The sequence below is a fragment of the Taudactylus pleione genome, unplaced genomic scaffold (assembly GCF_031769625.1).
Source record: "Taudactylus pleione unplaced genomic scaffold, aTauple2 ptg000760l, whole genome shotgun sequence".
Lineage (NCBI taxonomy): Eukaryota > Metazoa > Chordata > Amphibia > Anura > Myobatrachidae > Taudactylus > Taudactylus pleione.
Genome location: NW_028285162.1, coordinates 3,782,854 through 3,800,015, shown reverse-complemented (window position 1 = coordinate 3,800,015; position 17,162 = coordinate 3,782,854).

The following is a 17,162-nucleotide window of genomic DNA, read 5'->3' as shown; positions in this document are numbered from 1 at the left end:
TAAAAACATTTCACAAGAAAGGAGAGGGAAGTTTTGACCAGAAAGGAATATGAGCCAAGCACAGAAGGAGTGTGGGAAAAGTCGCCATTGCTGTCACCGTTTTTTCGCCCGTTTGGATGGGGGAGGGTGGGCGCCAGACCGGGTCCGGGATGCCATCGGGCTGGCCTGTCCAGAGGCAGATGTTGTGGCCTCTGGACTAGGCACAGGGCTAGGCACATTTGGAGGATTGGCTGATGTTGTGCCAGAGGTGGAGGATCCTGATGTTCCGGCAGGAAGGGAGGTCGGCTCCACCATGTGCTGGCGAACGAGCTGCTCCAGGGCATCGGCGATGCGGATGTTGGCCCTGGTATTTTCCGCCAGGGCCTGACCAATGGTCACGTTGGCTGCAGCATTTTGCTCCAGGGCCTCAGCCACCCGTAGCAGACTGGCGTCCATCCTCTGCAGAATCTCCGTATGGAAATCCGATTTGAAATTGAGTTCTGTGAGGAGGCCCACTGCCTGCGAGGGGGCACACCCTGGACTGGCTTCTGCAGGGTCCTCAGCCGGATGTACTGGTTCCTCCCCTGCAGAGCCAGCAGAAATTCTGCGGCCAAGGCTTCCCTCTGGAGCAGACTCATCCGCCTGTGTCTCTGTTGGAAAAATGAGAAAAGACTCACATTAGAATCTACATATTGGCACAATAGCATTTCAGAGTTGGTGACATCACAATACTTACCTGGGCCAACATGAGGAGCCGCAAAGTCTGGCATGTCCGTATCCATGTTGGACACGCCAAACACCTCCACAGGCTGCACACACCCCTGTGCCAGCTCTTCTAAATCCGTCAACTCCAATGACACAGGGGTGGGACCCCCACCTGTCCCCCTTGCATGCCTAGCCCTGTCCGCGAGTTTTTGCTTTAGGCGATATTTGAAGTCGCCCCATCTGTGGGGAAAAATGGAAGCCATTATCCTTTGGTTTAAAATGGGGTTTGTTTTTAGGGGGGACAAGGGTTTACTTACTGCCGTTTGACATCCCGGGCTAGACGGACATAATCACCCACCGTATTGACAGCAACGGCTACCTCTTCCCACATTCTCCACTTCTGGCTTAGACTCATATTCCTGTCTGCCTGTGGCAGGATGTCCACACACTTCTGGATCAAAACCTCCATCTCCTTTCTTGTGAAATGTGGCTGCCTTTTTTTTTTTGGCCGCTTTGGCCGGAATACTGGGCCCAGCAGCCTCTTCCATGTCATCCTCCTCACCTATTTGTGTAAATTTACAGAATTCACAAAATCACAACTTGCCTCATCTTATGTTTCAAATTAATCGTTGATAGAAAATGCATGAAAGACTTACCGCCTGACTCTTGGGCATTTTTTCCCTGGTCTGTCGCCATGTCTGAGGTCCAAACAAGAAATACACCAGAATTTGAATGTGTTTTCGTGACGTATTTATACATGCGTCCTTATTTTGCGGCCGCATCATTGATTGTGCGGCCCTATGATCCCTCCTTAATTTGTGCGGGAAACTAAACACTATTTATGGCTTGGTGTGTCTCAAGTCGAGGTGGCGTTTTTGGATTGTTGGAGGTTATCTTGGCTGGAGTTTATTGATTGTGTAGAAAGGAGTTGGAGGTTGGAGAATCGTTTGTTGGTTAGATTTGCGTTTTTTTTTCCGTTATCTTTGTTGGTTTAGATTTTTGGGACCTCGTTTGTTGATTTGGTAAGTTTTGTGAAGTCTAACTTTTGTTCAATTGTTGTTTCATTGTGTTTCGTATATTTTGTAATTTTTGGATACCTAATTTATTCTATTTTAGATTTTGTTTATTTTCGACCCCAAAGACCTTTTGATTTTGCATCTTAGATATTTGCTCTTGGTAAGTCCATTTTTTATCTTGTATTAGCGAACTAATTAGCGCATTTTTAGTAGTTACTCTTGTGACTTGTATTAGCGAACTAATTAGCACATTTTTAGTAGTTACTCTTGTGACTTGTATTAGCGAACTAATTAGCACATTTTTAGTAGTTACTCTTGTGACTTGTATTAGCGAACTAATTAGCGCATTTTAAACAGCTTAATAATCATTCTAACTTTTTGATGGTTTAGCTTTCGCTTTTTGAGCCAACATTTCGACCCGTTTTGATGTACTGTGTTAAATGTCGCTTTGCGGTTTTGCTAAATGGGTGTTTTGCATATTTGAACTTTGGTCTAGCACAAAATGTATCCACAAAAATGCACAGAGTGAAATGTGTCAAGTAATTTTGTTGTTTATTTTCAGTTTGGACGTATCATGACAATACCCCGGCATGTAAGCAGCAATGGATGGTATCATCAAGCTAAGTTGTTTTAATATAGTTTTGGGGTGGGTCAAAAGCCTTACTTAGAATTTTTGGAATTTCAGGTTGATCTGGGGAGGATTGTTCTGGCCATGCTCCCAGAAGCCGACCAACCTCAATCTCATCCCAGGCATAGGCATCGTAGGCATGCAAGGCCCCAGATATTTCGAACACGTGTCACCCTTTTTGGAATGCCCGATGATGAGGTTTTAAGATGCTACCGTCTACCTCCCAAAATCATCATAGACACTCTCTCATTAATAGAAAGTGATCTTGAGCGGCAAATTGACAGTCCAACAGCAATACCACCACTGACGCAATTTATGGCGGTGTTACATTTCTGTGCCTCAGGATCGTTTCAAACAACGGTGGGAATATTGGCGGGCATCTCCCAATCCTCCTTTTCCCGGATCCTGAGGGCAGTGATGGAGGCACTTTTCAAGCACCTCCATCATTTTATTCAAATGCCTTTGGATATGGGTGCCCTTAGTGTGGCCAAGGCCAATTTTTACCAAATAGCTGGCTTCCCACACATCATAGGGGTTGTGGATGGTACTCACATACCACTTCAGCCTCCAGCACGGCTGGAGGCAATATTTAGAAACAGGAAACACTATCACTCCCTGAATGTAATGGTGGTATGTGATGCCTCCCTCCAGATCCTGTCCCTGAATGCTAAGTTACCAGGAAGTGCACATGACTCCTTCGTCATCTGGCAATCAGGGATATGGCAGAAATTAACCAACCTACAAGCTGGTGATGCGTGGCTTCTGGGTAAGTGGAGACCTTTAGTACATAACAATGTTAAGCTTGATACACAGTGTTCCTGATGTTGTCTCTTATTTTTCACAGGAGGCAGTGGATACCCTTGCATGTCCTGGCTGCTCACTCCTTATTTGGCTCCCACACCAGGCCCACAAAGTGAGTATAATTCCGCACTTACAGCCACCAGGCAAGTGGTGGAGCGCTGTATCGGCCTTTTAAAAGGCCGATTCAGATGCCTCCACCGCTCTGGTGGCGAGCTCATGTATTTGCCGGATATGGTGTCGAAAATTGTGGTCCTGTGTGGGATATTTCACAACATCGCCATAAGGAGTGGTGTCCCAATGCAGCCAGAGGATGCCTTACCTGAGGATGGCCCCCCCGAGGTTGGTCGGAGGTCAGTATGTGGGGGGGCCATACGCGATGATGTGGTGGCCAGATTTTTTAGGTAAGTTTGACCCAAACTACAGTGTTTATACCTAATGTGTTTGTGTTTGTTTGCGAACATCTAATTTTTTTTTTTTTTTCACCATCTTCTGTTTGTTCACATAATCTTTGCCACTCCAACGCTCACTACTTCCTGCTACCCTTACCAAACCTGGATCTGGTGATTTTGTCCATATATTCTGGAACCCATATCGCAACGCCATGTTTGTGGAATCATGTTGGCATGGTCCTTCGTCAACCAGTTCTTGATTGTTTTTTTTAATTAAATATTTTATTTGTATGTGTTGTATTTGAGATTATCACTGTTTTTTTGTTTTGGGACTGACCACTTTGATTTCTCATTTATGTTGTGAATAAATGTTTGGAGAGTGAAATGGTCTTCCTTTTTTTGGACGTTAACAGCAAGTGTAACCAGGTTAACACACCTTACAATTGACTAAGGGGTAATCCAGTACTGACACCAGTTGATGTAAACTGAAATATGTTTGCAGGTTCCCAACCCACACCAAAAGGAAGCCTGTCCAAACCTTTGGATTTTGAAGATTGGCCTAAGCAGCTTGCACACCAACTAGGAACCTGTAAAATGGCGAAATATCTAATTGACACTACACCCAAAAAGGGAAATGACATTGTTACTGTTATGTGTTTCTTGTGGCTGTTTAACATACAAATACAAAATACAATCTAACTTTTAAAAAAGGGAAATCCTTGCAGGAACAGTCTACTTATGTCAGGGAAAACTATTTGTGTTTTAGAAAAAAAGAATGAGCCAGAACGTATATTAGAACTACAAAATTTATTTACAAAACGAAAATAAACAAAAAAAACTACTGGCGAAGGATGCCAGACAGCCGGTCAAGGGCCACAAGAAGGCCAATGACATGTTGGCGCATCTGGCCAACACAATCCTCCACCTCTTGACGACGCCTCTGTTCCTCTGTGGGTGAGAAAAGTGTGTGGATTAATAAAACAATAGGGAATCCACATTAAAAAAACAAAAACACAACGAAATCACTCTTAAACCGAAAAAAGAAAAACCAAAACAAAAAGGGGGTGCTGGCAAAAATACAAGGCCTATGTACACATTCACACAGGTGTGATATGTGTATGTTGAAATCAGCAGGAAGAGGTAAAGGCAAACTGCTAAATCACCAAAAGTAAACCAAACAAGCACGAATAAAGGCACGACACATGATTACATACAAACAGTTTGTGGTTAAAAAAAAAGAGAAATAAAAACATACCGGGAGCCAAAACGGGAGCTCTGGAAGTCCCTCCATGTTCCTCGGAGGAGGAGCCTTCATTCCCCAAAGAACGGGGAGGGGTAATGATGGACTCCGGGGAGGGGGTAATTGGAAGAGGGGTGGGTGGAGGAGAGGGGGAAGTGGGACGGAGGGGAAGGAGGCCCGACAGTTCCGGGAGAGGGTCTGGGAAGGCTGGGGAGGAGTGGGGTATAGGGGAAATATTTGGGGTGGAGTGTTGGCTGGGGGTTGGGGATAGTGGCCGGGAACGCCGTCTGGCCGGACGGTGACAGCGTAGTCTTGGCTGTCCTCCTAAAATATGTCAAACAAATTGAGGTTAGTTTCTGGGCAAATCCGGGGCCCAAATAAAAAAAAAAAAAACAGCAACAAAAAACATGCAAAAAGGAGTAGAATGAAAAAAACAGAAATAGAGGGAAAACAAGCACACGCTGATATGAGGACAAATAATTAATAGGACAGACAGGAAAACATGCACACGCAGATATGAGGACAAATAATTAATAGGACAGACAGGAAAACATGTACACGCAGATATGAGGACAAATAATTAATAGGACAGACAGGAAAACATGCACACGCAGATATGAGGACAAATAATTAATAGGACAGACAGGAAAACATGCACACGCAGATATGAGGACAAATAATTAATAGGACAGACAGGAAAACATGCACACGCAGATATGAGGACAAATAATTAATAGGACAGACAGGAAAACATGCACACGCAGTTTGCCCCACAAACACAAACATGAAAACCACAATACATAACACTTACTTTCAACGATCTGCATGCGAAAGCATGCCAGCAAGCGGGGCGTTCGCCATTGCAGGTCTGACCACCTGCGCTCAAGCTGCCCGATGTTGCGGCGTGAACCCATCGACCGCAGGCGGGACCGTGCCTCCGCATACGCGGAGCGCTTCTGCCGGTTGGTGATGGGTGGAGGCTGGCTGGTGATCCGCCTATCCATCACCTCCGTAAGCACCAGCAGCTCGCGCCTGGTGAATGCGGAGGCTCTCATGATGGCAATGGAGTTTTTCATACAAAACATTTTTGATAAAGTGTGGCCAAAATTTCTGATTGGCTAATGTATTTTGGAAATTAACAGGAGCTATTTTATTGGTTAGTGTATGAGTCATGTGTTCAACAGGGCCAGAAATCTCTGGAGAGTTATGATGGGCTTGATGCAGTGACATGCGTTTGCAAATTTAAATAAAGAAATGAACCCCGGAAAATATGCGGGGATCCACAGCAATAGAACAATTGTTTAATTGTGGTTCACATGTTTTTTGAACAATAAAAGCGAATGTTCCATCCGTACGTATTCTGCTGGTAAACACAAACACGGACAAGAGTAAAGTTTCTTGCATTGTGTTGAAAAAAAAAAAACAATTAAGCTAATTGATACATTGATTGGCATGATACGATTGAGGGAGGTAGGCAGAATAAAGGAGCAGGTAATCGACATCTGACAAGGCCACTTCCGATTTCACTTGTGCGTGCGTTCCCTTCAAGCCATTTCGGGGATGTACGCTCGCTATTTCGCACGCTCGTTAGTTAGAGGAGGGGTCGCCTGAGCTTAGGGAGGAATTTTAGATGTGAACGAAAATACGAGCGAGCCATTGAATTTAAATATTTTTGTACGTACGCCTAACGTACGTGCGCCCGCTTGCGAGTGGGTCTGAATGAGGGCCTATATTTCATATGATTATGCCACACATTACAAACCATATTTCAAATGATTATGCCACACATTACTAACCACAGTTCACATTATTATGCCACACATTACTAACCACATATCACGTGATTATGCCACACATTACTAACCACATTTCACATGATTATGCCACACATTACTAACTCATTTCTCATGATTATGCCACGCATTTCTAATCATATTTCACATGATTATGCCACACATTACTAAACACCTTTTAGATGATTATGCCTCATCTTACATGGTTATGTTACACACTACTAACCACATTTTATATGATTATGCCACACATTACTAACCTCATTTCACGTGATTATGCCACACATTACTAACCACATTTCACATGATTATGATACACACTACTAACCATATTTCACATGATTATGCCACACATTACAAACGACATTTTACATAATTGCGCCAGATATTACTAACCACATTTCACAGGATTATGCCACACATTACTATCCACATTTCACATCAGAATGCCACACATTACTAACCACATTTCACGTGATTATGCCACACATTACTAACCACATTTCACGTGATTATGCCACACATTACTAACCACATTTCACATGATTATGCCACACATTACTATCCTCATTTCACATTATTATGCAACATATTACTAACCATATTTCACATGATTATACTGCACATTACTAACTTCATTTCACATGATTATGCCACAGATTACTAACCATCTTTTCACATGATTATGCCACACATTACTAACCATATTTCACATGATTATCCCACACATTACAAATCATATTTCACATGATTATGCCACACATTATTAAACACGGTTCACATGATTATGCCACACATTACTAAAGAAATTTCACATGATAATGCACACATTACTAACCATATGTCACATGATTATGCTGCACATTTCTAACAATATTTTAGACGATTATGCCACACATTACTAACCATCATTTCACATGATTATGCCACACATTACTAACCATCATTTCACATGATTATGCCACACATTACTAACTATATTTCATATGATTATGCCACACATTACAAACCATATTTCAAATGATTATGCCACACATTACTAACCACAGTTCACATTATTATGCCACACATTACTAACCACACTTCACATGATTTTGCCACACATTACTAGCCAAATTTCACAGGATTATGGTATACATTACTAACCCCATTTCACATGATTATGCCACACATTACTAACCGCATTTCACATGATCATTCCAAACATTAGTAACCACATTTCGCTTGATTATGCCACACATTACTAACCACATTTCACATGATTATGCCTAATTTTATATGGTTATGCCACACATTACTAACCACATTTCACATGATTATGCCACACATTATTAACCTCATTTCACATATTACGCCACACATTACTAACGACATTTTACATAATTGGCCACATATTACTAACCACATTTCACAGGATTATGCCACACATTACTATCCTCATTTCACATCATAATGCCACACACTGCTAACCACATTTCACATGATTACGCCTCATTTATCATGGTTATGTCACACATTACTAACCACATTTCACATAATTATGCCACACATTACTAACCACATTTCACATGATTATGCCACACATTACTAACCTCATTTCTCCTGATTATGCCACACATTACTTATCATATTTCACATGATTATGCCACACATTACTAACCTCATTTCACATGATTATGCAACACATTACTAACCACATTTCACATGATTATGCCACACATTACTAACCACCTTTTAGATGATTATGCCTCATCTTACATGGTTATGTCACACACTACTTATCACATTTTATATGATTATGCCACACATTCCTAACCTCATTTCACATGATTCTGCCACACATTACTAACCACATTTCACATGATTATGCCGCACATGACTAGCTTAATTTCACATGAGTATTCCACTAATTACTATGATAATTTCACATGATTATGCCACACATTACTAACCACAGTTCACATGATTATGCCACAAATTAGTAACCATATTTCACATGATTATGCCACACATTACTAACCACATTTCACAGGATAATGCCACACATTACTAACCTCATTTCACATGATTATGCCCCATTTTACATGGTTTTGCCACACATTACTATCAACATTTCACATGATAATGCCACACATTACTAACCTCATTTCACATATTACGCTACACATTACTAACCACATTTATCATAATTGCGCCACACATTACAAATAACATTTTAAATGATTATGACACACATTACTGACCACATTTCACATGATTATGCCACACATTACTGACCACATTTCACACGATTATTCCACACCCTACTAACCACATTTCACATGATTATGCCACACATTACTAACTGCATTTCACATGATTATAAGACACATTTCAAACCTCATTTCACATGATTCTGCCACACATTACTTATCACATTTCACATGATTATGCCACACATTACTAACTACAGTTCACATGATTATGCCACACATTACTAACCACATTTCACATGATTATGCCAAACATTACTAACCTCATTTCTCATGATTATGCCACACATTACTAAACACCTTTTAGATGATTATGCCTCATCTTACATGGTTATGTTACACACTACTAACCTCCTTTTATATGATTATGCTGCACATTACTAACCTCATTTCACGTGATTATGCCACACATTACTAACCACATTTCACATAATTATGATACACACTACTAACCATATTTCACATGATTATGCCGCACATGACTAGCCTAATTTCACATGAGTATTCCACTAATTACTATGATAATTTCACATGATTATGCCACACATTACTAATCACATTTCACAGGATAATGCCACACTTTACTAACCTCATTTCACATGATTATGCCACACATTACTAACCTCATTTCACATGATTATGCCCCATTTAACATGGTTATGCCACACATTACTAACAACATTTCACATGATAATGCCACACACTACTAACCTCATTTCACATATTACGCCACACATTACTAACCACATTTTACATAATTGCGCCACACATTACTGACCACATTTCACATGATTATGCCACACATTGCTGACCACATTTCACATGATTATGCCACACATTACTAACTGCATTTCACATGATTATAAGACACATTACAAACCTCATTTCACATGATTATGCCACACATTAATAGCCACAGTTCATATAATTATGTCACACATTACCAACCACATTTCACATGATTCTGCCACACATTACTGATCACATTTCACATGATTATGCCACACATTACTAACAACAGTTCACATGATTATGCTTCACATTACTAAACACATTTCACATGATTATGCCACACATTTCTAACCTCATTTCACATGGTTATGCCACACATTACTAAAGACATTTTACATAATTGAGCCACATATTACTAACCACATTTCACTGGATTATGCCACACATTACTATCCACATTTCACATCATAATGCCACACATTGCTAACCACATTTCACATGATTATGCCTCATTTATCATGGTTATGTCACACATTACTAACCACATTTCACATAATTATTCTACACATTACTAACCACATTTCACATGATTATGCCACACATTACAAACCTCATTTCTCATGATTATGCCACACATTACTAATCATATTTCACATGATTATGCCACACATTACTAACCACCTTTTAGATGATTATGCCTCATCTTACATGGTTATGTCACACACTACTAACCACATTTTATAAGATTATGCCACACATAACTATCCTCATTTCACATGATTATTCCACATATTACTAACCACTTTTCACATGATTATGCCACACATTACTAACCATATTTCACATGATTATGCCGCACATTACTAACCACAGTTCACATTTTTATGCCTCAAATTACTAACCACATTTCACATGATTTTGCCACACATTACTAACCAAATTTCACATGATTATGGTACACATTACTAACCTCATTGCACATGATTATACCACACATTACTAACCACATTTCACACAATTATGCCACACATAACTAGCCTCATTTCACATGATTTTTCCACACATTACTAACCACATTTCACATGATTATGCCACACATTACTAACCAAATTTCACATGATAAAGCCTCACATTAATAACCTCATTTCACATGTTTATGCCACACATCACAAACCACATTTCACATGATTTTGCCTAATTTTACATGGTAATCCCACACATTACTAACCTCATTTACATGATTTTGCCACACATTACTAACCACATTTAACATGATTATGCTACACATTACTTACCTCATTTCACATGATTATGCCACACATTACTAACCTCATTTCACATGATTATGCCACACATTACTAACTTCATTTCTCATGATTATGCCACACATTACTAACCACATTTCACATGATTATGCCACACATTTCTAACCTCATTTCACATGATTATGGCACACATTACTAATCATATTTCACATGATTATACCACACATTACTAACCACCTTTTACATGATTATGTCTCATCTTACATGGTTATGCCACACATTAGTAACCACATTTTATATGATTATGCCTCACATTACTAACCACATTTCATGCGATTATGCCACACATTTCTAACCACATTTCACATCATTATGCCTCACATTACTAAACTCATTTCACATTATTATGATAAACATTACTAACCATATTTCACATGATTATGCTGCACATTACGAACCTGATTTCACATGAGAATGCCACACATTACTATCATAATTTCACATGATTATGCCACCCTTTACTAACCATCATTTCACATGATTATGCCAAACATTACTAAACATATTTCACAGTTTTATGCCACACATTACAAAGCATATTTCACATGACTATGCCACAAATTATTAAACACAGTTCACATGATTATACCACACATTAATAACCAAATTTCACATGATTATGCCACACATTACTAACCATATTTCACATGATTATGCCACACATTACTAACTATATTTCATATGATTATGCCACACATTACAAACCATATTTCACATCATTATGCCACACATTACTAACCACAGTTCATATGATTTTGCCACACATTACTAACCAAATTTCACAGTATCATGGTACATATTACTAACCTCATTTCACATGATTATGCCACACATTACTAACCACATTTCACACAATTATGCCACACATTACTAACCTCATTTAATATGATTATTCCACAAATTACTAACCACATTTCACATGATTATGCCACACATTACTAACCATAATTCACTTGATTAAGCCATACATTAATAACCTCATTTAACATAATTATGCCACATATCACAAACCACATTTCACATTATCATGCCTAATTTTACATGGTAATGCCACACATTACTAAACTCATTTAAATGATTTTGCCACACATTACTAACAACATTTCACAGGATTATGGCAAACATTACTAACCTCATTTCACATGATTATGCCACACATTACTAACCACATTACACAGAATTATGCCACACATTACTAACCTCATTTCACATGATTATTCCACACATTACTAACCACATTTCACATGATTATGGCACACATTACTAACCATATTTCACATGATTAAGCCACACATTACTAACCTCATTTCACATGATTATGCAACACATTACTAACCACATTTCACATGATTATGCCACACATTACTAACCACCTTTTACATGATTATGCCTCATCTTACATGGTTATATCACACATTACTTACCACATTTTATATGATTATGCCACACATTACTAACCACATTTCATGTGATTATGATACACATTACTAACCATATTTCACATGATTATGCCGCACATGACTAGCCTAATTTCACATGAGTATTCCACGAAATACTATGATAATTTCACATGATTATGCCACACATTTCTTACCATATTTTACATGATTATGCCACACATTACAAACCACATTTCACATGATTATGCCACACATTATTAACCACAGTTCCCATGATTATGCCACACATTAGTAACCACATTTCACATGATTATGCCACACATTACTAACCTCATTTCACATGATTATGCCACACATTTCTAACCTCATTTCACATGATTATGGCACACATTACTAATCATATTTCACATGATTATACCACACATTACTAACCACCTTTTACATGATTATGTCTCATCTTACATGGTTATGCCACACATTAGTAACCACATTTTATATGATTATGCCTCACATTACTAACCACATTTCATGCGATTATGCCACACATTACTAACCACATTTCACATCATTATGCCTCACATTACTAACCTGATTTCACATTATTATGATAAACATTACTAACCATATTTCACATGATTATGCTGCACATTACGAACGTCATTTCACATGAGAATGCCACACATTACTATCATAATTTCACATGATTATGCCACACTTTACTAACCATCATTTCACATGATTATGCCAAACATTACTAAACATATTTCACAGTTTTATGCCACACATTACAAACCATATTTCACATGACTATGCCACAAATTATTAAACACAGTTCACATGATTATACCACACATTACTAACCTCATTTCACATGATTTTGCCACGCATTACTAACCTCATTTCTTATGCTTATGCCTCATTTTACATGGTTATGCCACACATTACGAACCACATTTCACATGATAATGCCACACATTACTAACCTCATTTCACATATTACGCCACACATTACTAACCACATTTTACATAATTGCGCCACACATTACTAATAACATTTTACATGATTATGACACACATTTCCTACCACTTTTCACATGATTATGCCACACATTACTAACCATATTTTACACGATTATGCCACACATTACTAACCACATTTCACATGATTATGCCACACATTACTAACCACATTTCACATGATTATGAGACACATTACAAACCTCATTTCACATGATTATGCCACACATTACTAACCAAATTTCACATGATTATGGTACACATTACTAACCTCATTGCACATGATTATACCACACATTACTAACCACATTTCACACAATTATGCCACACATAACTAGCCTCATTTCACATGATTTTTCCACACATTACTAACCACATTTCACATGATTATGCCACACATTACTAACCAAATTTCACATGATAAAGCCTCACATTAATAACCTCATTTCACATGTTTATGCCACACATCACAAACCACATTTCACATGATTTTGCCTAATTTTACATGGTAATCCCACACATTACTAACCTCATTTACATGATTTTGCCACACATTACTAACCACATTTAACATGATTATGCTACACATTACTTACCTCATTTCACATGATTATGCCACACATTACTAACCTCATTTCACATGATTATGCCACACATTACTAACTTCATTTCTCATGATTATGCCACACATTACTAACCACATTTCACATGATTATGCCACACATTTCTAACCTCATTTCACATAATTATGGCACACATTACTAATCATATTTCACATGATTATACCACACATTACTAACCACCTTTTACATGATTATGTCTCATCTTACATGGTTATGCCACACATTAGTAACCACATTTTATATGATTATGCCTCACATTACTAACCACATTTCATGCGATTATGCCACACATTTCTAACCACATTTCACATCATTATGCCTCACATTACTAAACTCATTTCACATTATTATGATAAACATTACTAACCATATTTCACATGATTATGCTGCACATTACGAACCTGATTTCACATGAGAATGCCACACATTACTATCATAATTTCACATGATTATGCCACCCTTTACTAACCATCATTTCACATGATTATGCCAAACATTACTAAACATATTTCACAGTTTTATGCCACACATTACAAAGCATATTTCACATGACTATGCCACAAATTATTAAACACAGTTCACATGATTATACCACACATTAATAACCAAATTTCACATGATTATGCCACACATTACTAACCATATTTCACATGATTATGCCACACATTACTAACTATATTTCATATGATTATGCCACACATTACAAACCATATTTCACATCATTATGCCACACATTACTAACCACAGTTCATATGATTTTGCCACACATTACTAACCAAATTTCACAGTATCATGGTACATATTACTAACCTCATTTCACATGATTATGCCACACATTACTAACCACATTTCACGCAATTATGCCACACATTACTTACCTCATTTAATATGATTATTCCACAAATTACTAACCACATTTCACATGATTATGCCACACATTACTAACCATAATTCACTTGATTAAGCCATACATTAATAACCTCATTTAACATAATTATGCCACATATCACAAACCACATTTCACATTATCATGCCTAATTTTACATGGTAATGCCACACATTACTAAACTCATTTAAATGATTTTGCCACACATTACTAACAACATTTCACAGGATTATGGCAAACATTACTAACCTCATTTCACATGATTATGCCACACATTACTAACCACATTACACAGAATTATGCCACACATTACTAACCTCATTTCACATGATTTTTCCACACATTACTAACCACATTTCACATGATTATGGCACACATTACTAACCATATTTCACATGATTAAGCCACACATTACTAACCTCATTTCACATGATTATGCAACACATTACTAACCACATTTCACATGATTATGCCACACATTACTAACCACCTTTTACATGATTATGCCTCATCTTACATGGTTATATCACACATTACTTACCACATTTTATATGATTATGCCACACATTACTAACCACATTTCATGTGATTATGATACACATTACTAACCATATTTCACATGATTATGCCGCACATGACTAGCCTAATTTCACATGAGTATTCCACGAAATACTATGATAATTTCACATGATTATGCCACACATTTCTTACCATATTTCACATGATTATGCCACACATTATTAACCACAGTTCCCATGATTATGCCACACATTAGTAACCACATTTCACATGATTATGCCACACATTACTAACCTCATTTCACATGATTATGCCACACATTTCTAACCTCATTTCACATGATTATGGCACACATTACTAATCATATTTCACATGATTATACCACACATTACTAACCACCTTTTACATGATTATGTCTCATCTTACATGGTTATGCCACACATTAGTAACCACATTTTATATGATTATGCCTCACATTACTAACCACATTTCATGCGATTATGCCACACATTACTAACCACATTTCACATCATTATGCCTCACATTACTAACCTGATTTCACATTATTATGATAAACATTACTAACCATATTTCACATGATTATGCTGCACATTACGAACGTCATTTCACATGAGAATGCCACACATTACTATCATAATTTCACATGATTATGCCACACTTTACTAACCATCATTTCACATGATTATGCCAAACATTACTAAACATATTTCACAGTTTTATGCCACACATTACAAACCATATTTCACATGACTATGCCACAAATTATTAAACACAGTTCACATGATTATACCACACATTACTAACCTCATTTCACATGATTTTGCCACGCATTACTAACCTCATTTCTTATGCTTATGCCTCATTTTACATGGTTATGCCACACATTACGAACCACATTTCACATGATAATGCCACACATTACTAAACTCATTTCACATATTACGCCACACATTACTAACCACATTTTACATAATTGCGCCACACATTACTAATAACATTTTACATGATTATGACACACATTTCCTACCACTTTTCACATGATTATGCCACACATTACTAACCATATTTTACACGATTATGCCACACATTACTAACCACATTTCACATGATTATGCCACACATTACTAACCACATTTCACATGATTATGAGACACATTACAAACCTCATTTCACATGATTATGCCACACATTACTAACCAAATTTCACATGATTATGGTACACATTACTAACCTCATTGCACATGATTATACCACACATTACTAACCACATTTCACACAATTATGCCACACATAACTAGCCTCATTTCACATGATTTTTCCACACATTACTAACCACATTTCACATGATTATGCCACACATTACTAACCAAATTTCACATGATAAAGCCTCACATTAATAACCTCATTTCACATGTTTATGCCACACATCACTAACCACATTTCACATGATTTTGCCTAATTTTACATGGTAATCCCACACATTACTAACCTCATTTACATGATTTTGCCACACATTACTAACCACATTTAACATGATTATGCTACACATTACTTACCTCATTTCACATGATTATGCCACACATTACTAACCTCATTTCACATGATTATGCCACACATTACTAACTTCATTTCTCATGATTATGCCACACATTACTAACCACATTTCACATGATTATGCCACACATTTCTAACCTCATTTCACATGATTATGGCACACATTACTAATCATATTTCACATGATTATACCACACATTACTAACCACCTTTTACATGATTATGTCTCATCTTACATGGTTATGCCACACATTAGTAACCAGATTTTATATGATTATGCCT